The 27,329-nt window shown below is 42.9% G+C and overlaps 2 long non-coding RNA genes and 1 other non-coding gene across 3 annotated transcripts; all 3 read right to left on the bottom strand.

Annotated features, from left to right (window-relative positions):
- Positions 1-8,052: 8,052 nt before the first annotated feature.
- Positions 8,053-14,444, bottom strand: LOC115497107 (uncharacterized). Its single transcript, XR_005981827.2, has 2 exons — positions 8,944-14,444; positions 8,053-8,158 (listed from the first exon to the last, which is right to left on the bottom strand). It is a non-coding gene; the product is annotated as an uncharacterized lncRNA (long non-coding RNA).
- Positions 13,047-13,118, bottom strand: MIR146C (microRNA mir-146c). Its single transcript, NR_049147.1, has one exon. It is a non-coding gene; the product is annotated as a microRNA mir-146c (primary transcript).
- An 8,101-nt stretch (positions 14,445-22,545) lies between the features above and the next one.
- LOC140685029 (uncharacterized) lies at positions 22,546-25,253 on the bottom strand. The gene is made up of 2 exons (XR_012058175.1): positions 25,114-25,253; positions 22,546-23,009 (listed from the first exon to the last, which is right to left on the bottom strand). It is a non-coding gene; the product is annotated as an uncharacterized lncRNA (long non-coding RNA).
- Between the last annotated feature and the right edge of the window lie 2,076 nt (positions 25,254-27,329).

Below are 27,329 nucleotides of genomic sequence, written 5' to 3'. Positions count from 1 at the left end.
ACCCTAGGAGGAGTGATAATTCAACACATATAGTTTGAATTAGAAAGGAGAGAAGCACTTTTTAAACTTTAGTCACATTAAATTGTCTGCTCCACTTTAGTTCCAGTGAACTGCTTCTGCCAATAACTCCTGGGAGCAGTGCAAGAACCCCTGGATAAAAGTTTTGTGGTGTGGTCTGGGAAGAAATCTAGTAGCAATAGATAAATTATCTTTCCTGATATTATCATGTTTTTTTTTAAATGCAGTAAGTGTCACACCAGAGGGAAAAGCTTGTCATCTTAGTATTGCCCTTGGGAAGCTGAACCTCCTTAAAATCAGCAGCTTTTTCTGTTATGATGTAATTGTTTCATTTTTCACTGTGGGAAAATGAGGTTTTTGCAACCCCCACCATCCAACAGGTTACTCAGTCTCCCATGAAATGCTTGATCTCTGCATTTTAATTATTTTGGAGCCATAAGACTCTCTCTGGCTTGAACAAGGATAGATGGCTAATACTCAGACTTCTGTAAGTGAGGCTCAGCCCAGACTGCAGCAGCTATCAACTTAAAATGATCAGAGCATTTTGGGTGTGATCACCTTACATGCTGGAGGCTTTTCACCAACCTTTTTTCTGCAGCTGAATTTCTCATGCATTAGACAATTTAAGTAGTGATTCAATTCACTGCAATCTCCTCCTGAGTCATTACTGGAGCAACTCCTAAGCAAAGGTAAAGCATTTTAAATAAATAGCTCTACCTTGCCTGAGATGGGTTGCAAACCCCAGCTGGTCACAACTAGACATTCAGACAAAAGGGATTTCTATTCTCACAGGTGAGATCCATCTACATCCACTGATGCATTTTTATTTCAGCAATTCAGTGTTCAGTTTCAGCCTCTTAGTGAAAGTATTCAGTGAGACTCTACCTTTTTATAATATATATTAAATATTTACTCATTTACTCAGATTAAAAAAAAAAAAAAAAAAAAAAACCTTGATGATTTGGACAGCAGACATAGCTTTCAAGATGAAAAAACAGATAGTTTTACCATTAAAATTATTCACTAATTTGAGCATTTCTCCAGTAATGGCAGAAGAGGAGATTACTCTCTCTCCCATTTGTGAAGAAGCAGTTTTGGTGCTCCTGTGCCTGGTGGGAAGGCAGTTCTACCCACAGGAGGGCAGTGCTAGATCAACTGTTTCTATTTCTGTAATATGCTCTCCCAGCACAGCACCTGAGGAGCTGTCTCTTTCTCTTTTATATTGTCATTGTGTGCAGAGAATGGCAGACCCAGCACCGGCCCTCTCAGCCCTCCATGGTGACTTTCACTCTGTGTCCAGCCTGAGCCAGATAAAAGCCTTCCTCAGCTGCAGTGCTGCCCCAAAGATCTGCACCTGTAGGAATGCTCAGCACTGGGTCAGGGTTCAGCCCTGCAGACAATTGGCTCAGTATTAAGCCCAGCAGCCACCTAGACCTCTACCCTTAATTCCAGCACCATTAGACTAATACCACCACTGCCTGTAGAGCAGGAGCTGAGCCAAATCCAAACTGTGTGTGTGTGTGAGACAGACACTACACACACTTGGCTTGCCTAATATTAATGCTTTTGCCCTGCTGTTCATGCTGACATCAGCAGTGTTGACAAAAAGCAAGCAATGCACTTTGATAAATCTGAAGATTTGGTTTGGCTTCTCAAGCAACTCTGCAACTTTACAAAAGGGACTGAGATGCTCCTGCACACCAGGAAAGGGGAACAAGATGAAGTAAACGTTTCTCAGGTTCAGCTCAGCAATTGTCTGTGCAAATTCCAGACAATTCCTGAAGCAAAGGCAACCACAGAGCTATTTTGACTAAATAAGCCTGGAATCACTGAATCTTTCTTCAAGTCAAGTTCTAGAAAGGAATGGGAACAGTTCCCAGTGCCAGTCAATGAAAGTAACGGTTTTGACAACACCCCCTTTTTGACTTTACCCCTTGTTCCATTACATCTGTAAATTCTTTGCTAAATTTAGTATTTTTAAAGTAAAATCATAAAAACATAGAATGGTTTTTGTTGGGAGGGACTTTAAAGATCGTCCAGTTCTAACCCCCTGCCATGGGCAGGGACACCTTCCCTCAGACCAGGTTGCTCGAGGCCCCATCCAACCTGGCCTTGAACACTTCCAGGATGGAGCACCCACAGCTTCTCTGGGCAAGCTGTGCCAGGGCCTCACCACCCTCAGAGGGAGAAATTTCTTCCTAACATCAAATCTAAACCTATTCTCTTTCAGATTAAAGCTGAAACCCTTTTTCTATTCCTCCATGCCCTTGTCCAAAGTCCCTCGCTTGAAGCGCTTTTAGGTACTGAAAGGTGATCTAAGATCTCTCTAGAGCCTTCTCTTCTCCATGTTGAGCACCCTCAGCTTTCCCAACCCGTCTCCATAGCAGAGGTTCTTCAGGCCCTGGAGCATCTTTGTGGCCTCTCTGAATCCACTGAGTCCATGTCCTTCTTATGAAGAGGATCCCAGAGCTGGATATAGCCCGCCAGGTGGGGTGTCACAAAAGTGGAGCAAAGGGACAGAATTCCCCCTCGTCTGCTGGCCACTGTGGGAATCCAGGACTTCCATCTGGCTGCCCTGGAAGGTCTGGGACCCTGGCAGGGGCCAGGAACCCCCCTGTACAGAGCCCCGAGAGACACTGTCTGTGATCTCTGTCCATGGAAAAGAGTTTTCAATCTTACAGGATGAATTACAAGCTCTGAATGTTTGATATAAGTAATAATTAAGTGTGGCACGGGTGCAAAAGTAAAATTTTAGGATTCTAGATTAGGGGTTCAGAGGGGACAAGATGGAGGAAATTGGGTGTGCTTTGTCCTTTTTCTCTTTCTTCATGCCCTCCATGTTTCACTGTGGTGTTGGCATTTTTCTGTTGGTTTAGGCTGGGGACACACTGTCCAACGTAGGTGACAGACATTGGCACGTTATTGTAAATCCAGCACAGGTAGTTTCTGGTATTTAATGTTTGTAACATCCCACTGAGAGCAGAGCCCCACACGCTGCCCTGCAGGACAGAGCTGCGGCAGGACAGCAGAACATGTTAGAGATAAACAGAATAAACAACCTTGAAACAGCACAGACGAATTATGGCTTCTTCTTCGGCAATGGGGCAGAAAGACAGAGACTTTATACAATCTCAGAATCATCAATACCTGCAGATTCCGACTGGCCATCGTGCTTGTGATGCAGCCCAGGACACATTTGGCTTTCTGGGTTCTAAGTGAACACCTCTGGGTCATGTTAAACTCATCAAACTGCCAAATTCATCTCAGCTCTCAATCCATCTTTCACCCAGCCTGTGCTTACGCTTGGGATTGCTCTGACCGACATGCAGGACCTTCCACGTGGAGTCCGTGAGGTTCTCTCCATCCCGCCCAGGTCTCTCTGGATGGGATTCCTCCCCTGCAGCCCCTGCCCAGTCCCGTGCAGCTCAGAGATGTGCAGGGGATGCTCCGTCCCTCTGCCCGTGCTCCTACAAACTGGGAAACAGCACCACTCCTGAGGATGCCACACCTCATTCCGTTTATCTTACAACTCCTGGCAAAGGTTCCTTCCCTGTTTCCACTCCCCAGAAAGCTCAGCAGGCCCAGCCTGTCCCACTCCATGCCCACCGCTTTCCCTTCTGCAGCCGAGAGGAGGAGATGCTTTATTAAACAGGGATGCGGCTCACAGCGGAGGGATCGCGGTCTGCCCCTGCCCTCTCCTGGGCAAAGCGAGCCTCGCACGGTCCCTGCTGCTCCGGGGAGTGGGGAAAACCCCCGCTGCTCCGGGGAACGGGGAAAATCCCGGCAAAGCCGGCAAAACCCGGTCGCGCTGCCCGCTCCCCGCAGGCAGGACCCGAGGGCAGCGCACAGACCCGCCCGGCTGCTGGAAATACGGGGCTTGCTCAAGGAAACGCGCACGTTTTCAGCCTCTCAGCCAAATTTGGAGTATGCATCAGAGAATTTGGCTTTATCGCAAGATTTCTTAGACCTCAAGCCGAGTTTATATGTGCTGGTTTTATTTAGCAGAAGTTCAGAGAACTCGCGGGGTTTTATTCCCGTTTCCCTGCGGATGTGAGCTTCAAGGTTGAGGGAGAAATCACTCCAGGAAAGTAAAACCAAAAGTGGAAAGACCAGAGGTTGTCTTGTGTCTAACTAGGAAGGAGTAGTGAAACATTAAACACTCACTGAGAAATGTACAGAGATTTTAAAGTTACCAGCACACCAGATTTACCTCTTCTGGAGAGACCCCATTAAGTTATAGAGTGTAGTAAGGCTTCAAACTCTTAATTTATTAAATTAGGTATGTTGGAAACATCACACTATATCTGAATAAAGGCAGACAGATGGCTAACAGACCGATTTTTAAACGGTCCTAGAAATATTTGTACATCTTTTCAGAGTAGGATATCCCACGAGAGCTGGTCCTGGCAGCTCCACCATGCCATCAGTGTAACAGGTAAAGTAATGTCAGCAGCCACAAGCTACTCGGGCAGCAACAGCAAGGCTGAGGGAGTGCTGAGGACTTGTGACAACTACATGGTTCCTTCAAACTTCATTTTTCAAAACAGCTTTCATAAATTGTATCGTTAATTACTTCCAGTTTTGAGCTGTTGTTGGTATGTGTTTCCATGTTTTGAGTAGGGGGGGAAATTATTTTTTTCAGTGGGAAACTATAGAACAAACCAAACATTGTTGGTTCTTTTCCAAACTGCACTTTTCCTTCCATTATAATTTTGTAGCTAAATACACTGACTTGCTGAAAAGAGTTAAATCTTCCTATCTCTTCCTGTCTTAAAAAGTGACTGAGAAAATTCCAAGGAAAATGAAACCCAAGCCAAAGTCTGTTGCCACCTTCAAGTTAATTTATATAGGGCACAAATCCTCCTGAATCAGATTAACACAAAAACATTCCCCATCTTTGGCCTGTTAATTGTGTTCAACTTGTCCTACTACTGAAAGAAGCCAATTTGATTTTTAAACCAACAAGAAAAACAGAAAAGCATAGGTGTGTTAGAGGTTCTAACACAGCAAACATTCTATCTATGCAAACTGTAGATAATATTTCTTCTGAAGTCGTAAGCTTTGGCTCATGGTCTGACTGCCTCTGCACAATGTCCCAAAGTAGATGGTGCTAATGCTATTTTAGTCCACACTTTGGCACTGATCCTGCCGTACTCACAGCACATGGATGACAACACAGTGAAGCCCTGTGTGTCTGCACTCTGCATGTGGCACTTCCCAAAAAAGGCAGAAGAGCTTTAATCCCAACACTGACCAAGTAGTTCTATGCATAAAATCAGTGGAGGAGAGGCAGATATGACTGGATGATGTCTCTGCAGCCCTGTACCTCCAGCCTCTTTCATGCTGTGCTGCCTTATAAAGGACCTCCCTGGCACTGTGTAACCTCAGCTCTCAGCAGTCCTAAACTTTCACCTCCATGTCAAAAGAACACAGGGCTGCCCCTGCCACATAGCATTTGATGTGCAGTTGCACCATGACAAGGAAATTTTACATCACAGAGCTGCTCAAGCTTAGATCCAGCCCTGAAACAAGCCCTGCATCTCCTTGATCCTCTCAATGCCTCACACTGCATGGGCTAGACTAAAGGATTCCTTAAGATCCCACACAGTCTTGTTTTCTTTGGTCCCTCTAACTTCTAATCATATCAGGAACTTCCCACTCCAATACAGAATTCCAGCCCTTTTGGCAACTTTTTCCACATTCCATTAGAGCTTCACAACCCTAAATAAAGTGTAGTTGGTCTGGTGCAGTCAGTGGACTGCAAAGTTCCAAAATTTAATTTACTCTTCCTTGCAGCAGTGCAGTTCCCCTTCTAGAGCCCTGTCTGACAGACAGAGAGTCTTCTCCACCCCAGAACTGCCTCACCTGATCACAGCAATAAACAAGGCAGAAGGCTCCAGCTCTGGAAATCCATTGTACAGGGGAGAGTGGAGACAATGTCAGTCCTCCAAAACACAGAATGGGAAGGCAAGAGGATGTTGAATGTTTGTCCTTTGCCTGTTTCCTCTCTGATGTATTGAGAGCTATGTGATCAGTTCAAGGTTTTTTTTAAGATTAGAATAAAGAAACACAAAAATCCTTTTTGAATACCTTAAAAACATCTCCTCATTATAACCTACTGTGAGGTAGTTACAAAAGTGAACATTTCACCTCATGGGTCAGGAGTAATCAGAAAAAAGGTGCCAATGCTCAGTTGTACAAGCCTGTGGCACCTGAGGAAACTGTCTGCCCACAGACATCTTCCACTGCAAACCAGTAACTTCAAACCTGTCCAGGAAAAGAAAAATAATAAAAAAAAAAAACTTGACTGATAGGGCAGTCAGTCGCCTACAGCAGACAAACATCCTGTCACTAGGAGCAAACTTCCCTGCTGCACTGGGAGCTGCCTAGCAAAAATCCCTGGCTGTTAGGGCAGTAATTACATAAATCCCTTCGATACATTTGTGTCAAAGCCATTGATCAAGAAACAGTATTAATTAGACCTAATCCACACTTCGGAGGCACCAGAAGGTATCAGCATGGCTCCAGGGGTTTAGGGCAGCAGACTGGATGGTTCAGCAAGGCTTCCTTAATTTCATCCTCATGAGTTTGAAGGTGTAAAGGCAGTGAGGAAAGGAAGAGGGAAGAAAACAAAAGAAAAATAGCAGATTTGCAAATTTAACCTTTCCAAGGTGATTTGTGTGGGAAGTTAAATACTACTGGGGCTGTGCCTAAGCAAACAGAGTTTGATAGTTTGTGCTTTGAGAAAGAACATTGAAATATCACAGAGGTACCAAATAATCCAACTATAAGCACATACATTTGTTTCTCTCAGAGCAGACAAACAACAGGCAATTCATGGGCAAAGGGCTAAATGAAACCCCTGAGTTATTTACTGCAGGAAAGCTAAGTCTGACACCCCAAGCACTGCTCCAGCCTTGTGCCAGCACTACTGGTCGCCCTGTCCCTCCTGTGAAAAAACAGGGTCTGCAAGACAGAGTGGGAGGCAAGCACAGACAGGAGGAAGGGGCTGGCACTTGGAAAGTGCTCCAGGTCTTAGGCTCTGAAGAGTTAAAGAAACCAGAGGAATTGTAAACAAAAACAAAACAAAGCAAAACAAAACAAAACACCAAAAACAAAACAAAACAAGCTAAGCAGCAGCCCTTACAACAAAAATGCATTTTACAAAATTAATGAGATTTGGATAACTCTCCCTTTAAAAATGGAATACTTCCATTTTAAAATGTACAAAGACTAAAATTTTCATAAATATCCTACTAAGAAACTTCTGATGCTGTTTTAGGTTTTCCATTGAAATACACTGCATGGAGGTTGCCATAGCTACAAGCAAATTTTAAAATAACTGTTTTTCGTCAGAGCAGCTGCAGTATCCTACAGAAATGAAGATGAAGTGGGGAAGCTGGAAGGAGTCTGACCAAATTCAAGCTCCTAATCAAATGACTCCAAGATTTTCATAAACACAGCTTAGAAACTTTTAATATGGGTCTGGTTTTTAGAGAAAATACTACTCTGTTATTTGACAGGACCCCAGGAAATGCTGTAAGCAGTACCAGAGATCTCAGTTAAGAGTTTTGTTTTCATGCTGGAAAACATAAAAATTTCCAGTGCTAAGCCCCAGCCTGGTACAAGTCCCCTGGCACCAAGGGATGTGCTGCAGCCTCGGCTTGCTCTGCAGGGCTTTCTGAATGAGCTGATTGACTGGCAGCAGTGGGCCTAAAAATGCCCCAAGAGCCACAGATTTCTGTACCCAGGAAAAGCTCTGCCTTGCCAGAGCTTGTACAGGAAAACACAGAAAGGAGGAAATGTGGAAATGAAGTGAAGCTGTAAAACACTGGGAGGAGGCTTTGGAGGAGAGGCTGTGGTTTAAGTGGTCCTATGACATGTTTCTGAGAGGTTCCTCCACAGCACAGTGGACAGTGCTTCCTCCTGCCACAGTGGTGATGCCTGAAGGCTCAGATTGCTCTGCTCTGCCATCACCTGCACAGCACAGGAGTTTACAGGCAGGCAACAGATATTAATCCATATAGACAAATCTTCTGGAAAAGGTTAATTTTATTTCAAATGCGATTTAAAATTCCCTTCACATCTTGAAACAGCTTCCTTTCCTAATGACTGTATGCTTGTTTGCTCCAAAATTATTCTGGGGTAAAAGAGAAAAACAAAGGGGAACAAAGTTAGAAAAAAACTTTAAATAAAAGTTAGAAAATGGGAAGTTAAAAAGCTAACATAGCAGATTCTCCTAACAAATTATATTTTTTACTATTTCCAAGTATTCCAGGAAGTGTTCAAGGCCAGGTTGAATAGGGCTTGGAGCATTCTGGTCTAGTGGAAGGTGGCCTTGCCCATGGCAGGTGGATGGAAATGGATGATTTTTCAGATTCCTTCCAAACCAATCCATTCTATGATTCATGGGTACTGAGGCAGTTTAAGTACTATCTTTACCACAGAGTAGAATTTTTTTTTAAGACGGAAAAGTCCCTCATTTTAGAAATCAGATATTTCATGGCAGGCAGAAACATCTCAGTCACTCAGTGAGATCCTGGCACAAGACTGTTCAGCTGGCTTGGTCCAACATCCCTCACCACATTGGCAGCAAGTGTTCAGAAAGTGGAAAAAAATAACAGCTGCCAGAAAAAACAACTTAGTAAATATCCTTTATAATGTAAGTTATAAAAATTTCTCTTTGCCAGGGTGAAAAGAAGCTAGCACAGCAGAGTGAAAAAGGGATGCCAATGAACAGAGAATTCTGTACTGGTGTGCAAGTATCCTGTCAAAGGGTCAGACCCTCCTGTATATCTTTAGGCACTAACTTTTCTGTTGTAGAGGTTTTTTTCAAGGAAAGAAACAGAAGATTAAAAAAAGCACAACCTGCTGTATGTTTGGGCTGCCAGAAAAACAGATTGTGAATTATTGCAAGCTACTGACCTTAGTCAGCATATTGTGACTGCACAGCTTTCCAGCCCTGCTGCTTCCTCCCAGGGCAGGGGAGAGCCTTGTCAGAGCTGTAGAGGCACACTCACACTCACTGGGAAGTGCTATTTCTCTCAGCTGTGCAGACATCAGGATTGCTGAACCCAACAAAAACAGCATTTTCCTGGAAGGAAAAATAGATGTTAACCAAAAAGCTGAGCTACAGTCTGCAAGAGCTGCCTTGTCCTGGAGATGCAAAGAGCAGGTGCAGAGCCACCTCCAGAGCAGTGTGCAGTGCACAGCCACTGCTTGGAGAGTCTGAAAGGATCCGAGAGCCTCCCTGCAGCCTCCTGAGCCTCTCCCCAGCACCCACCGGGCAAGGAAGAAATGCAGAGGCTGAAGGAGAGGATGATGGCTGGGAGGTAGCAAAAGGGAGCAGTGGTCAATGCCACAAGGCACCTTCTCCCCTTACCTGCAAAGTGAAGCACAGCAGCACCTACAGACCAGGGACTGCTGCAGCTCCTCACTCTGTGCTGCTTTGCTGCTCTCATTTTGCTTTTGAAGTAGTTCATCAGCCCCTCCAGCACAGGAGGTTTGCTTTTTTCACCACATTCAACCATTATGTCGAAGCAAGGAGAAGAGAATCTTGGGGGATGAGCTAAAAAAAACCTGAAGTAAAATTTTTTTAAAAGAGGGAGAGAAATAATACACAACATATAGGGGAGAAAAGTAAAAAAAAAAAAAAAAAAACTTCAGGAGATATGCCCTGAGAGAGGCAGGGATGGATCAAGGACTAAGAAGTAGGGACAGAATATCAGCCAAGGCAGAGGAAGGCAGCAAACCACACAAGCAGTGTGGTGACACTGAGGCACACTCCTACAAGAAGAAGAAGGAGTATGTAGGTGTTTGTCCTCATTTGTTTGTTGTGAATAGTAAACATAAAACCACAAGTCAAAAGCAAAAAGTATGCAAGAGAATTCAGGGCTTCCCCATCTAAAGTGTTCAGTCTCTCAGTTTGCTCATCTGTACAATGTAGGTGCCCTACTGGTCTGCCAGAGCTGTGCCAGGGGGATTGAGCCCATTGATTTATTCAGAACAAAATAAACAGAGTGAGATCTGTGAATAAGCACCAGAAGGTTCCATAGATCAGTTTAAGAGAAACATAGAGACAGTATATCTTTTTAGGAAAAGCTTTACTTGTGCCAAAAAGTAGGTTTTAACCTATATCAGCACTAAAAAATTCAGGTGAAGTCACCTGAATTCTTCTGTACTGAAAAATAAAGTGAAAAAAATCCGAATTTCACTTTGGAATTAAACATTTGGAGCAACAGAGAAATCCTGCAGAAGAGATGCAGTCATCAGAGTTGTGGTGCTTCAACTTCTGGTGGTTGTGCATGGGGCTGGTGGATTCAGTAAAGATTTAGATCCATTAATATACCCTGAGGTGTTGTACATCTGACAGAACCCCAGCACAGGAGCCACAGAGTCATTTTAGCTTCAGCACTGTGACCCTGCATCCCTTCATGGGAGGCTGGGGGTGTGAGATGCAGGCTGGGCATCACTCACCTGCCAGAGTGAGGCAGAATAAACAGGTATATTGTGAGGCAGCAGAATGAGAGATAGACGTTACACTGCTTTGAAACTGCACACTAAAAATACTTTTTATTCTGCTGGAAAGGCACAGCAGTGCCAGTAGGACAGCCTGGGACTTGAAATCCTAGCTGGTTTAAATATATCAAGAATATCCCAAAAGAAGATGCTTTGTCATGAAGGGCAAGCAAGCCTCAAAGGCAGCCTGGGCCTGAACAGGAGCACGCTGAATGGCTGGGCACTGCAGGGCTGAGGGCAGCCTTGCATCTGCTTTCAAAACACCTCTGCACCTATTCATTGTGTTCTGTTCTCTCACTGAGCAGCAGCTGTAGAGCACAGACACATCCAGGCAGCTGTGAGAGGAAAAAGACTTGAGAATAATGAACTCTGGGGGCAGCTTTTTCCTTCACCATTTTCCACATGAATGCGATGATCAGAACATACACTTGCTCAGGACACAAATACCATCAAATTTTTTCGTTACACACAGGCAGTGAGGCAGTTTTCCTGCATGAAAGGCCATCATTCATGGAGAGCTGGAGCCCAAAGCTAGACAGAAGTTTCCTGACTCTCCCCTGGGCACAGCCAGCTCCATGCGCTTGGGAAGGTTCAGCACCACACGTGGCCACCAGATTTTTGGTAGTGACATCCCATTCGCAGTTTGCCAAAGGCATGGTGACCTGTGAGGTTTTTGGGGGTGAAGAACCTCTCCCTCAGGGGGGTACACACACCCCTCTGGCCCACCCAGGGTACCCCCTGGCCCCTCCAGTGAGTAGGATCACAAGCAGCAGCCATCACCAGAGTAACACCAGCCCTGCATGGGCTGCCTGCCTACATGACAGTGACTCCTTCACCCCCCTGCATTTTAACTGCTTTAGCTTAGTTTGAGACAACATCAACAGTGCTGTTATCAGTTCAGGACTTACTGTAGGCTTTTGAGAAAAAAATAGCATTACTTACACCACATTTTTGTTTTGTCACTTAGATGGGACTCCAAAGACTTCTGTACTCCTTGATTTCATGCATGGCCTTGCTACCACCATGCACACATCATCTCTGTGCTGCATCACTGCCCAGAGGCTTAGCTGCTCAGTGAAGGGAGAGGATGAAGCTTTGCAGCATTTAATATCCACCACACTGCCTGCATCAGACATCCTGTAAATTGTTCCATTGATCTCTCTTCTTTTGAAGATTTTACCAACTCTGACCTCAAATTTCATTTCCTCTTTCTGACAGGGATGATAGAGGAAAATAAAAAGTAAAAATTTCAATATCGTCCTTTGTTCAGTTTCTCCATCCTGTTTAATGGATATTCCCACAGCAGGAGCTGGTGGAACCAGTGAGCTCTTTCAAGAACTGTAATTTCTAAACTGGTGAGCACAATACATCTCAGACAGCTGCAATTGAAACTCTTCAACCCCTAGGATAAAAATTTATATGAAAAATATATCAGTATGAAGGTACATCTGTATCCACAGGCAACAGTGATTAATATCTGATTTTTTGTGTGTGTGTAAATATATATTCAGAATGAAAGGCACACAGCAGTTTTAAGCTACTTAAGCTACTTTAGCTGAACACGCTCTTCCTACACCTGTGGGATTTCAGCATTTCTGTGCTTTTAAGAGCTTTGTAACAGAGGGATAAGATCAGTTATGATCCCCTTTACTGAGCTGGAAAAATGTAATTTAGGTGTTATTATTGCAGAAAAGAGGTGGAAAGCTCATTGCTAATTGTAACTCTTTACATGCTTAAAGATGACAATTACTTTTCCTGATCCCTGAATGAAAAATTTTAACAAAAGTCCTCCAAGAAAAAACATAAATCTGTGACTTGAACGAATTCCCCTACAGAGGGATGTTTGTGCTACCAAGCCTTCAATCAGCACTTACATTGCCATCAGTAATTACACTGGAAACTCCCTAAACCAGCTTTGGGAGCACATCACTAACCTCAGGAAAGCAAATCTGTGTTTCTATAAGTGGGCTGGTTGGCTGGTGCAAAAGAATAATCTTTATGGTCACAGCTACTGTCAAAACTGGGTTTTTGGCACAAGACAAAGCAAATGAGGCAGTAAGTGCACAGCAGTGGTACCAGGAGAGCAGGGAACAGAGGATTATCAGCTGGCAGATTTAGTGCTCAGCCCAAGGAAGGTCCAGCTTTCCACGGTCTGCAGGAGCTCACCACAGCCGTCCACAGGAGAACTGCACCATCAGCAGGGCTTGGGGACCACCATCCAACCAACAACAGCCAGGGACTCAGTTGGCAGCTTGATAACAACGAGAGGGAAGCATCAAGCTAATCAAACAGTGAGTAGCACCACAGAGCCTATGAGATCCAAAGAGATTTAATCACTGCACAGCAATTTATCCTGAGAGAGCCAGGCCTCTGCAGTGACCCCTCCCTGCTGAAATGATTCACATCAGTGATGCTTCCTCTCCTGCTTGCTGCTATCACCAGAAGAGGCAGAGAATGATCAAGTGCTTCTTTGATCTCCTGTGTATGTGAAGACAGAAATATCCAAGCTGAAGAACTGAGCCCCATGGGTCTGACAGCAGATTCAATTACAACCCATGGAATTCAGTTCTCAAAGCTGAGAATAAATGACATTCATTTTCAGGCTGTCCCGACACACGGCAGTATCTCATGCTCCTGCTGGCTCTCTCCAGGGCCTGGCCTTCTTCCAGGAGCTGTAAAACAAGAGTGAAAACTTCACTGCAGCCAAATCAGCTGTACCCAGACTGCAGGTCAGAAGCAGAGTAATGGCTCCAGGACATATAGTTTGAAAAATGAGCTATTTTATATATTCCTTTGACACCAGAAGTGGCCACACACAGACACAATGTGCCCTAACATGTTGCAGAATTCCTAGTTTAAAAAAAAAAAAAAAAAAAAAAGTACAGCCAAGGAATATAACACTAAAACATTTTGCACTTTTCTGGAAGCTTTTGAGAATTTCAAAGAGGTGAGCTATAAATTTCCTTCTTTTTTTTCTTTGCTTTTTTAAAATACAAGAACACAGACACAGAGGTAAAATCTTCCAGAGTCACTCAGCAATCTTGTTAAAATAACCCAGCCAGAAGCTGAAAAGAAGGAAATCTGGTACTGGTGCAACCCTGCAGAGTCATCAGAGTCTGTGTGGCAAAAAGGCAAGTAGAAGCCTTCAGCATAACAGCTGCATGGTTGTGTGCTGACACAATTTGTCAAATTGTCGGCCTCATCCCAGGGTGACAATCCCACCCAAAGGCATTCTGGACCACAGAAAAACACTGCTCAAACATGCTGCAGGTCACAGCTGACATCTCCCACAAGGAAACACCTCATCACCTCTGACAAGAGAGGTCACAAGTTTCATTAAACTACATACCCTAAACAGGAAATTTTTGAAGAAAAATATGTTAGATGCATATAGGACTATATATAAACAGTGTTGGGTAAGTTATTAAAAAAATCAGATTTATTTCTAACATTTTAAAGATACTTCTTTTTGTTCCAGTGATATGAGGTCTCAGAAAAAAATCTCTTTGTTTTCAATGAAAAGAATATTCGGTCTGAAATAAAATATTTGGATGTCAAGGGGTTTTTAGATTGGATCTTTTAGCTTTAAGAACTAAATTTAAGGAAATTTACTTAACAGAATGGTTCAAATAGAATTATTTTGGTTTAGCATTGATTTTATGAAGTTATAAATAAGTATTTTTTTCAGTGAACAATCCTTGCTAACACCCCATGCCACTTTCCCAGTACATCAGCCTCACATGCAGCCCCAGCAGTGCTGGCAGGAAAGGCAGCAGTGTGCCCATGTCTTTACAGCTCTAATTGTCTTCTCAGGCTGCTGAACCAGGCAACCAAACAACAGAAATTAAAAATATACTTCTTTAACTGTTTCTCTTGCTGGGAGGGAAACCTCTGAACACCCATATTTGCTAAGTGTGGTACCCACAGCCCAGCTCAGTCCTACCCATCTGTCACTTGACTCTGTGAGACAGGAAAGAAAAATCAAATTAACGAAAGTAACATCTTGCTAAGGCCCTCAAATAGGACAAAATTTCATCTGCAACTTTAAAATAAGGTACTGTAGCAATAAATTTTGCTTGTCTGGTATTTCTAATTTGTCACTGGAATACTGCTTGCTAAGATCACTGCTGAGTTAATTAAGACCTTCACTGGCAGTGTAGCCCTTCTGGGGCAATCCCTCATCCAATCCCAAGCAGGGAAAACATCTCATGCTCATCAATAAACATCCTACCTTAAAGCAGAGAAAAGATCAGGAAGAAGAAAGGGTGGAAGTGTCTGTCCCTTAGGACAGTCTCCCCATCCTATGGCATTTCCATAGAGGCACAAGGTGTGCTCAGCACCCAGCTGGGCACAGACAGCTTGGGCACTCACCATGGCACAGTCAGGCCCACAGTGACAGGGAGAACATGAGTGCCTCTCCATGAAACCCAGGGAAAGAGCTGCAGTAGCTCTGAGGAGGCCAGAGGAGCAGCTGAGCACTGGGTGCTCCCACGGACCCTGAGCTCCCCTGTCCCCTGCCCGGGGAGATCCTGCACAGCTGCCCCTCCCCAGGGAGATGGGCTTGGACAGAGACAGCCCCAAGGCAGGGGGGCAGGGGAACGTGCTCTGAGACTGCTCCCCTTCCTCTCAGAGCCCTGGGATGGATCGGTCTGTGAACGTGCTCTGAGACTGCTCCCCTTCCTCTCAGAGCCCTGGGCTGGATCTGTCCCACAGGTGTCCCTAGGGAGGACAGAACAGCCCAGATCTCCAGCAGCACACCTGGTGGTTTAGTGAAATCCCTAAGGATTGGAAGGGCACACCCTTATAATTCCACAGCCATTTTCCAGGTAAGTTAGCTTTACAGGGTTTTTTAACTAAGTGGGACAAAAGGTCACATTCTCTCTTTCAATTTGCCTGCAGAGTTTAGTATCATTGCAGTGCATTAGTTATCTCTCATCTTAAAAAACATTATGCCAGTTTCAGCCACATTCTCCTTTGACCCTATATGAACTTCATATGTGAAATTTTCTATCCTTTCACTGTCCTTCCAGGAATAACTCCCTCCCTCCGAGAACCCATATACCCAAAGATTAAATTCATGCATTTGCAAACAAGAAGACAGCCCATAAAATTATATTGTTCTGCCTTTGCAAGAGCAGTGAGGAGGTGAGTCTTTCCAACAGGCCATAAATCTGCTTCTTGGAAAAACACTATTTTGTTCTATTCCAGCAAGGTACCTTAGTACCTCACAGCTTGGAGATCTTATTACACCAGATTTAACAATTCCTACAGGACAGACACTTAATAGACAATCATCCTATAAAGTTTTACTGCTACACCAAAAGGCAAACTGTTTTAGAGTGATTGAATCATGTTAACTGCCTGAAGACTATTCTTCCATAAGCTTTCTTTTTAATTAAATATATTTTAACAGAAAAAGAACATAAAGATCCTAAAGCCATCAGGTTCCTGCAATGTGTAAATTCTCTGCATTCTCCTTACCATTCCTCACTTTTATTCTCTATGCTGCCATTACAACCTTTCTTTTTAGTAAAACATCTACATTTGTCTAAACATAACCAAAGAGTGAGATTTTAATGCTTTTTAACCAGTCAATTATCTTCTGCAGCTTCGCACGAAATCCAGATATTACACAAATTAGCTCATCATGGGTGGTAATTAATTAACACAGATAGGGAACTTGAAATAAAATATTAATATGGTCCCATTTCATTAGGAGCATAAAGCATTTTTTTCACCCTTATTTCATTAAATATATTTTCCCCACAGCTAGCAGAAAAATACGTATCTCACAGCTACACTGACAGCTGGGTAGTTGAAACAAGAGGGTGAAATGGAGGATGAAGTTGTTCTACAAATGTTGAAATTTTTTTTAAAAATAGGAAAATTCACAGCCAGAAAGGAGCACGGTGGCACCAGAGGCAGGCAAACACTTGAGCCCAGCAGAATCTCTCAGGTTCAGCCGTGCTGGCAGTGAAATTTCAGTGCAGACCATGGCCGTGTGCTCTGCAAAGCCAGAGTGTCCTGCAGGGCAGTTCTGCTTGCTGGGCAGACCTTGAGCATCCCCTGCAGCAGCTCCAGATCAGCCTCACGCTGTGAAAACTCTGCCTGGTGTCACAAACCCAGAGTTCAGCCTTTAAAACCCAAACGCTTGGTCCTCTCCATTTAAAAATTACCCATTTCTTTGATTTGGGTCTTTCCCACTCAGCCAGGACAGCCTCATTTGCTCTCCACAGCAATTCCAGTTCCCGTAGGAGCTGCCTGGGGTGCTGGGCTGTGGGGAGCTCTCACCTAGGGTTACCTCACACCAAAAACCATCCCGCCCTTCTGCACTGAGCATATCTCCTTCCATCATTCCCATTCTCAGCAGAGCAGCTCTGCCACAGATTAGGGATCCAGAAGAAAGTCTTTACTCTGGTGCTTAGGTACCAGGCAAACACTGCCCATTATCCTAACTTTAAATATTGTTAATCCCTCCCAGTACAGCTCATGTGCAACTTTACAGGCAGAGTGCTCACACACAGAAGATCTTTCTGTGCTCTATAAAGATCACATTCACCCACGAGGCCAAAGTTTCAGCTCAGGCTTAAAGAAAAGTCCCACCTAAGCTTTGCTCTGGAGCTCTGCCAGTATCAAGCAGCTCCCATCAGCACAGATACGCTGGTGTCAAGCTCTCCCTGCTCCCAGGCTCTCCCCACATCAGTGAAGAAAGACCACACTTCTGCTCATCTGGCAATGCCAGATGAGGAACTGTAGATATTCTTTCCCCTGAATCCTTCAGGATGAAAAATGGAATAAGTCCATAACACCTTTGGCCCCGCAACTACACAGACACTTTCATTATTCCCACATCACAGAGAAAAAAAAAAATAATAATAATCTGGACTGGTTAATTCTTATATGAAAAAAAAATTTCCCATCTCATGATGAATCAGATTAGCCCAAACACATATTTTGGGTTGTCCAGAAACAAATGCATTTGTTCACAAAATGCTTTCTGGAACTTCCAGTTTTTTTCTGGCTGCATTTTTAATTGTAAGAGATAGTCACATTTCTATTGCCAATGTTTATTCCACAAAGAACAAACATTCAATTTCTTCTGCTGTAGAATTATCTCACTCTCCTTATCTTGAGGTTCAATTCTGTTGTTTCCACTTTAATCATATTTTCCAACACAGTACTTTGTGCAACAAAACATTTTCCTTCATGGAAGATAAAAACGATTGCATATTCCTTTTCATTTTTAAAATTAAACTAATGTCATTTTTTGACCTAGAACTTACTGATTTTTTCTACATTTTTCCACTAAATTGGAGAAAGAATACATGGCAAAATACACACTAGGTATAAATCACTAAGAAAAACAACATTTATACTATCGGCCATCTATATACATTACAGCTAGTAAAACACTCGTATCAAAAGTGCATAATGAAAAGTTATTTCCTATTTTTAAAAAGTTCTGGCTAACAGCAATAACAACGACTTCTAATACTAAGTATTATTTTTAGTAATCACTAGTCCATTTACTTACAGTGTAGTTACAGTATAGTTTCATTTATACTCAGCCACATTAAGTCACGGACGGCCCTGGAGACAATATCAGCAAGCTTTAGGTATTGAAAAATAGAAACTTTTGTGGGCTCCACGTTCTGGCTTTTTTATATATGCTTTCAGATGACAGGATGAAACTTAGTGTGGAAGAATGGAGCAGTGTAAAGGTTGTACTCTGCACATTGACACAACTGCAGTAACAGCTGTACTAACAGTGCCCAGATGTAGGAAACTGGAAAGACAATTTTCAGTGTGCTGACAAGGGCAATGAGAACTGAGATGTTAAAAGCCCTTGCAACTGCTCAGTCTCTGGCTATTCTAATTTCAGCAATAAAATGTTATTGTAAACAAACAAGAAGTTTCACAACAGCTGAAAGAGGACAAAGGAAAAGTCCTGTATAAATTCGAATACAGAGCTGTCCCAAAGCCAGTGACACTTCTTTCCTTGGATATCTGATAACAGTGCCCAGGACAGATGCTGGAGGTGACAGATGTGCTGTCTCCAGCAGGGTGGTAACTGCTCAGCTGAACTAATTCCTGATAAATGGAGTGGAACAGAGTGAGCTCAATATGACTGGACATTCAGTATGTTTCAGAAATAATCTAAACACCCAAAATAGGAAGATATAAAAAACAACAAACAGGAGAGAGTGGATGACCATTTCTTATTTCTTCCCAATTTACATTTTTAATAATTCAAGAGTACTGGCAATGTTTCTTCTGTTGAAAGTACACAGGTACTTACAGTATATGTCACTACATAACTACTAGACTATATTACTAATAGAGAAATGGTTACAATCTGTATAAGCAGTTAAAAAACAAACAGGTAAACATCAATTAATCACGTTTTTTTAACCTTCCCATTATTTAAAAAAAGGAATGTCATCATCACCTAGCAAGGAATTTACTTGGAGAAGCACAGTGTCAAAACAACTGTAAAGTTGGTAATCCATTAGAAGCCAAAGATTTCTTCAAACAGGTTTTTTATATAAACACTTAAAATACATTAAGTTGCTGTATTTATATTGTAACTCTACTGTAGTTATTGAAAATAAAGTATTCCACAAAGAGCAAACAAACTTCCAATACATGCGTGGTTTGTTTCAATTCGAATGCACTGAAATAAACCAGTGGAATATCAGAATAATGGGACAGCTCGAGCAGGGTGGAAATGGCCCCTGGTAGCTCAGAGGCAGCTGCCAGGCTGAGAGCAATGAGCTGTCCCCTCCTCAAGGCACCTCAGCCCTGCTCTGTGCCTTGGATGGCTCAGCCCATGGGCTGGGAGCTCTGCTGCCCAAACCAGGCCATGTCTATCGTGTTTAGAAGATAAAAAACTGGGAGTCGGTTTCTGGAAGCTTCCAGGCACTGCCTGCAGGTGCAGATGGCTCCTTTTGGGGCATGTGAAACTGCCCAGGGTTTTTGTTTCGTTTGCATCCATTAGCAAAGGCTGAGGAATGCTCCCCTACAGTCAGCCCGTGGGCACCTGGTGTCTTCCTCTGGGACACACTCACCTCCTATTGAAAATTTTACATCTTGTCCTCCTTGAACTCATTGGATCTCATTTTAAAGAAAATAATTTAGAAATTATTTAGATTCAACATGATCATATCCAGAATATTTAGGCAAGTATGTTGTCTACAACTAATGATTCCATTAATAACTTAAGATCACTAGAGTTGCCAGTAAGGACTTGGATACCCAGTGTATATTAGAGGTTTAAATCAATTTTTTCAGGCTTCTCCTTGATGAATCCCCCAAGACCATCCCAGGTAGTCACTGATATATTTGAAACTCTGTCTTCCAAGAGTCCCCCCTGGAACCCTGGGCCTTTGTCCTGCTGTGCTGGCAATCCTCAAACTCCCTCTCCCGAAGAACTCCAGGCCCTGCTTACCCAACAACTGTTTTAAAAATTGTGAGACTCTGTCCCCAAAACACATTTCGATGGAGTCCAGGTATTTCAAAAACTGTAGAAAAGAGAGCTGCTGGATTTGCTCATGCAATTAGGGAAAAGATTCAACAATGATAAAGAAAATCTATTTCAAGCATGAAAACTGATGTTCATACTCTCTTTTGGGAAAAGATGGATAATGTGTTCATTTTGACTGATAAAAAGACATTTTTAAAAGACCAGAAAATTTTATCATCAAAATAATTCACATTTTCATCACCATTTTCCACAGAAAAATATTCATTTCAACATTCTCCCAGATGAAGATGAAATGCAAACAAAGCTACGGCAATTAGTATTTTTTTAATCCACTAGCCAAAAGAAAGAAAAAGAAATCACAAGAAAAATGTCACTTGGTTAAATCCGGATTAATTTTTTTTCAATTATTTTCTGAAAATAAAATACATATATTTCAAATACATTACATAATATACTTTTTGCCCAAAAAATAAAAAAAAGCTACTTTTTGTCATTATTATTTTTGCATTTTCGCAAAGTTTTTTGTTGTTTTTTTTTTTTTGTCATTATTATTTGAGCAATTTAAAAAATCCAAACAGGTGTTTTTTAAAGAAAAAAATGAAAGCTTGTCAAAATGTTAAAATAAATTTACTTTTTGATTATTTACGCAAGACTATTTGCTGCACTCAGGTGAGCTTTGTAAATAATTTCAGTTCAGTCAAAACTGCATTTTTCAGTAAGCAAAGTAATGTGAAAAATGAAAGAGCAACTGCCTGTCTTTAATCATGCTAGTGAAGGGAGGGGGGCTGCCATAATTATCCCGCAAACTCCAGAAACCCTTCCCTGCACCAACAGGGAATTCGTTGGAAATTCCAGCACAGAAGAGCAGAGATTTCTCCATCCCTTTTTTCCATGCTGCAAAGCAAATTTGGATGCTTAGATAATCTAGAAGCACATACAAGAAATAAAAATAAACCATTTCAAAAAAGTAAAGAATTGATCATGGAAAAGAAAACAGGAGACAGCCAGTCAAACTCTTCTGTTACAATCAAATATTGTAATTTCTAAATCAGTAGCATTTTATGAAAAGAAAAAAAAAATACATGTATCAATTAACTCACATCCTCTCCCTGTTTAAGTAGTTCTTTTTTAAGTGGGTTAAGACACAGATCTAAAAGAAAAAGGTTAATATATATAAGTCATAATTCAAGGAAAATATTAATGCACATAATAATACCACCATTCCTTATTTCTGAATTCCATCAGATCTGGAATAAAGACACAACAGCATAAGGACAAGAGAAAAAATTCCTGCATGGTGAAGAGAAGCACTAGAAAATGCGCAGATTCTCTGACACAACAGTATTTAAAAGTCATTCGAAATTTCTCATCGCTTTAGCATAAATATAACTCAAAATTACTTCAAAGACCTGATATTCATTATGTTGCATTTACAGAATGTAAACCCATCAAAGCTGACAGAACTATCCTGGTTCAAAACTGGAGGAACTGAGGAAGAAGTTGACATTTTGATTCAATCTTTAATGTGCAAATTACCTTTCACGTATACAAAGTGTACTGGCACAGGTAGAAGACAAACATGTAATAAATCAGCTTACATTTTTTTCGGCTCTTACTCACAGTGGAATCCCCAAAATTCATTTTATTTTATCTTTTTCCCACTCTTCAGCTTTTTCTCTTCCATTTTCCTTCCTCCTCTTCAATCAGCACGGGTTTGCATTTCTCATTTTCTATTCTACACCACTCCACTTTGCTGTCTGCAATGGAAAGGCAGACAGACGGACAGGGACAGGGACACTGCCAGCCCAAGGTAACCTCCTCGGACTCCCACGCTCTGCAGGATCTGATTCTCTCTCAAAACCATTTTAACTTTATAAAGGGAAGGGAATCAAAACTCATTTGCATATGGGCTCATTCCATCTCTTCAGCTCACATGTTTATAGCTCTGGAAAGTCCCTCTCTGATTCCCTGGCCGATAAGGAGTCAGGAAGGTAACACAGCACAGGAGAGGTGAGATCTGTTTTGCTGACCTTGCAAGAGGGGTACACTGAAGGCTCCATTCACCTTGCTTGGAGGGCTCAGCTGGGAGGTTTGGGTGCTGCTTATCCTTTAGATTTCAAGGCTCAAACCATGCATGCAGAGTTGAAAACTCAAGTCAGAGAAACCCCCACTCTTGCGCAGGAGGAAGCTCTGGTCAGGCGCTCGATACTTCAGCTTCCTGTCTGTACACTACGCGGTCTCATCTGGGAAAATCCTGAAAACATTATCAGATGCCTGATAAGCTCTTTAGCTTTCAAGTACCTAGTGATTCAGTTTCGGTCAAAACCTTATTTGAATACAGTTTAGAAGTATAAATAAAAAGCAAGACCCTAAAGGAGAAGACACACACTTGCAGTCTAACATCTGTGCATGCAAAACAATGTGGCTGAAGTTTGATATCAGCATAAACAAATCTACTTCTCCATATCTGCACCAAGATGGCCAGAGCATGTGTTCAGCTTATTAAAAGAAAGGAGAATTAGGTGTCTGGTTAATTAACACTTTTATTTATCCACAAACACAGCAGAAGCAGCAGCACGGATTGCTTACTCCATTCCAATGTTGTTCACCATTGACATGAAGCAGATTGTTTCTGAGAGAAAAAGGCTGCTTAAAACTCCACTGCCCACTCCTCCCATGGGCTTTTCTGGCAAAGCTGGCAAGTGACGAGACTTGTTTTGTTCCATGTAGACTCCTATTTACCAGGCATTAGACAAATTTTTCCAAACCCCGTTCACAGACTCAGAACAGGTTGACAGCATTTAACCCTGTGGATTTAGTCCTGAAAGAGTAAACCTCCACCAGGTCCAACATTTTCCAGTTCAGATGGGTATTTTCTGAGGATTCACTCACAGGAAATCACAACCTCTTCACTGGTTGTCTTCATCCCAGTCAGGCCGGGGAACTTATCTAGGATACATTCCAGGAGGTTCTCCTTCACACAGAACTTCTGAAGACAAAGAAATGCACTCCATCTATGAGTCTGGAACAACTAGGAGCATTTTCCCATGTATTGCATGTCTGCAAGCAGAGAGAGCAGACTCCCAGCACAGAAAACCTGTATCAAACACTCTCCATGATATTTGCTGCTGCACTCACCCCAAGCGTTACCACAAAAGCATGCAAAAAAAAAAGAAAATTTGAGAGATATTTATTGTTAATAACCACATTCCTCTGAGTGAGTACAGAAGTTCAGGCTGTCCATCCTCAGGGCAGAAACATGTACCATCTTTTGTTTCATGCCAAGATCTGGTTTACAGATCTTCAACTATGCTAATACACAGGTTACAATTCACTAGAGCAGAGGTTTCAGACACAAAACTACTCACCATTTTAATACCCACATCAAAATATATAACAACAAAGATCCCAAATGCATGTGAAACTGGGATTTTGCTTTTCAGAAGCATGAGAGATCTGATGGGCTAAGAAAATACCATTGTCTGAGCTCTCAGATGCTGCCCTGGGTCACATCTGTGCACAGAGAAGCCAAGGCTCTAGTAAGACTTACCAATTAGGATGCTTAAATGGATTTGAATGAGTCATTGCACAGGAAGAGAGCAACAGTGAAATCTCAGGCTGGGATTCAGCTGTGTTTGCAGTGCTCACTTGTACAACTTTCAAAATGCCTCCTCACTCCAGTCTCGGATTTAGAAACTTCTTTGTAAAAGACACTGAATTAAGTTAATATATTCCCTACTGAGCAGTACATCCTTGCTGGTTCTTTAAGTACAGACAATTCAGGTTTCCTGTGCCCCAGAAGGTAGGTGTCATTGTGCATGTGTCACAGCTGGATAACCTCAAGCAGAGAGCAGCTGATCAGAGCCCAAGTGCCTTGGTGAGAGCAGCACTTTCTCAGCCCTTGGCACATCTTCCAAGCAAAAGCAGGAAAGTGAACAGTAAAGCCAAAACATTTACAGAGGCCTTTAGAGGGCGAGGATGACATGACAGGTTCTTCATTTTGCTTGCGAAACAAATGCAGGGACCAACAGGGGGGCAAAGAGAAGAAAGGTTGTACAGAGTGGAAGAGACTGGCAGTATGTTGAGCACTGTCCTGACAGCTGACATCAGGCAGGACATCTATTATCATCTTAGCATCTCATCTGGAAAGTTTTGAAATTAATTTCTTTTTTGACAGGAAGTCTAGATCTCAGCCTAACTGAGTGGCTGGAATCTCTTGAGGCAATATTGTGTTAATTCAAACAAGACAGCACAACAGCCCTGAGTGCAGTACTCTCAGAAGCACACACGTGGTGATGCAGTGCGTTTTACAGGCACTAAAGCACAGCCCAGGTGCCAGAGATAGTTCCAGCTCCTCTGCTCTCTTTACTGCTGTTCACTGTACTCTTTATCAACAGAAGAAGCAGCCTTCTTTCTTCCACTGAGGGAGAAGGTCCTCCCAGAAGGAAGCATCTCTCTCAAGGTAGTTAAAACTTTACAGAAGAATAAAACTTGCAGGCATCAGAGATAAATCATGTCCTGTATATAAAATATCTTCCACAAAAATACAGCCTTCAGAAAGCAGAGTAGACATACAGTCATTTCATGCATGATTTCATAAATCTTTCATCCCTGCTTAAAGTATTTCTTTGTGACAGGCAGTGAGGTATAAGTTATGAATTCCAACAGGAGCTGAAGCTTAGTCCCATTGAAAACTACAGCAAAATCCTCATTGCTTTTAAAGAAACTGGAATTTCTTCTTCAATAGTCTTAAAAGCAAACTTTCACTTTGTTTCCCATGAGAGGTTGGTTCTGTGGGTCTCTTGCTACACAGAGCCTTATACACATACATATATTATTCTTTACTTTTGTGCATCTACTTGTCTGGTTTCTTTAAGCTGAATCGACTTAAAAATTTTAGGAGCTCTCCCTCTGATTTCTGTCTCATTATAGCTGACAGAGAAACTGAGGAAATGCTTTGTAAATCATGCACCTTTCACAGAGCACTTGGCACATTTACAAAGGCTATGGCCATATCACAAGCCAGGTAGGATTTGATTAGCCATTTCACCGCCCACTGTGACAGGCATAAAAATAGCACACCGTGCTCCTACCTCTTATGCAAGCATTGAAGAGCTGTCAGGCATGCCTGGGTAGCAGAGAGGACAGGGGATGGTAGAAATAACTCTTCTGTGTGCTTCTGATGACCTGTGCAGCTTCCAAAAGCCAGAGCTCTGCTCATGGACAGGGCTCACAAAAGAGGGAGGAACATGCCAAGACAGGAGAGCTGCAGCACCCTCCATGACACGTTTTTCTAAACTGGGAAACATTCCCAGTAGGAAATGCCTGCAGAGATTCATACAGAGGCATTAACCTTCCCCCTAGAGCCTGTTTGTGTACATGAGTGCATGTACATGCACATATTTCTTATCCTAAAAGGAGATTTTTGCTCCACAGTTGCACAGGGGGCTGGGGTGTTGCCAGAACAGCCCCCAGGCCCTGCAGCTTTGCTCTGTGTCCCTCATGACAGCCAGATTGCTTGTCCCAGTCCCTTAAAATCTGCCAGAGTTGTTCTACTCAGGTTTGTCATTCTATTTATTATCTTCCTGTGACTGGCTTTAACATCTGTGAAAACAAAAGTCTCAGAGGCAGTGCAACACAGTCAGACCCCACACAAACCACAGTGCACCAGAGATCTGCTCCCACACCTGCATCCTGGCCCCCATCTCCTCTCATGCTTCCCTTCCTGGGACGAGTCCTCAGGTGCCTGCACCCTGCCCTTGAGACAAACAGTGCTGCCTGAGATGAATGCAGCATTTCAACAGGTACAAATGCTCCCCTGCCAGCCAGCTCAAGTAAACAGAAAGTGATGCAAAGCAGCACCAGTACAATTTCTCTCACATGCTTCACAAACGGCTTCACTTTGCAGTCAGAAGTTAGAAAACAGGAAGGTTTCAAATGAGTTACTAAGGCAGGAAGTGAGTCAGCCCTGAGCAAGAGGGGCAGCAAACAGCAGCCCCTTCCACCACAGCCAGCCAGGCACAGCCAGAGCCAGGCACAGACAGAGCCGGGCACAGCCAGAGCCAGAGCGAGCTGGGAGCAGAATGCACCAGCAGGGCAGGAACAGCGAGGAAGAGACCCCTCTTCTCCAACCACAGCCCAATGCCAGGAAGATTATATCCATCCAGAGGAGTGTCTGCTAACCAGTCTTCCTTCTCCTTGCAGCCCTAAGCACCAAGCTGCCAGCCCATCCCCTCCCAGCCCTGCCCAGGCACACCAAGGCCTCCTGTGCAGCTGAAAGGAGTCCCCAGAACAGCTCAGCTGAGAGTGGGACTGCAAGTCCCCTCGAGCATCAGAAATCTGAATCCTGGCCTCTCACACACTCATTTAGGTACTTTCTGTTGGAAATAGAAACACCAGCACTTCCTCCTCAGCTGCCACCCCACTCTGCCCACGTTTCACATGAGACAGAATTGCTCTGGAAAGGGTCCCATCAGCCTCCACAGGATAAGGAGGCCAGGGAGCATCTTAGCTTAGGTGTAGAGAGGACTCCAGCTACTTGCCTAGAATCAGATGTTCATCAGAGAATTCATCTGCAGCAAACAGAAGAGCCATAAACCACCAGTGCCACCCCAGCTCAGCAGCACATTATGGCAGGAGTTCTGAGGATCTGCATTTTGGGGATAGCTACAAAAGAGGCCCCAGTCCTTTTTTAGGTGTACCTCCAGGCACAAAAATTACATCTAAAAATAGACCCTAGGTAGAGAAGTCACACAGGCAGAGTTAAAAATGAAATTCTATATACTGGACAGCATTCCCCATCACATAAAAATGCTGCACTCCTGGATGCAATGGCAAGAACAACATTTGGGCTTTAAGCCCGGACAGTCACACAAGCACTGAAGCCCTACATGGATAACAAATCCCCACCAACTTTTGCAAATGCCTAAACTGGGTAGAATTAAAGAATTAGCTGTTCCACAGGTGATGCATCTGGTTCCTATGTGTTGTCCTCTGTTTCAAACTTGTTGTTGAAGATATTAGGAGGACAAATGATGTTTTGCTCTCTGTATTAATCAGAAAACTAGGATGTTAATTCCAACTGAAAAAAAAAAATCTTGAGAAGGACAGACAGAATTGGCTGGGTTCCAGCACTAGAGAAGGCCCTTGCCTACCGAAGATAATAATCTGTAAAGCATCAAATCACTGTAGCAAAAGACTTAAGAATCACAGCATGGTCACACACATCATGTGGGGAAACCAAGACACAAATGAAGAATACTATGATCCTCAAAGCAACTAGATCTAAATGCAAAGCATTTCCAGATCC

Source organism: Taeniopygia guttata, chromosome 13, assembly GCF_048771995.1.
Source record: "Taeniopygia guttata chromosome 13, bTaeGut7.mat, whole genome shotgun sequence".
NCBI lineage: Eukaryota > Metazoa > Chordata > Aves > Passeriformes > Estrildidae > Taeniopygia > Taeniopygia guttata.
Note: the sequence above shows the minus strand (reverse complement) of the source record. Positions and strands in the feature narration are given on the sequence as shown.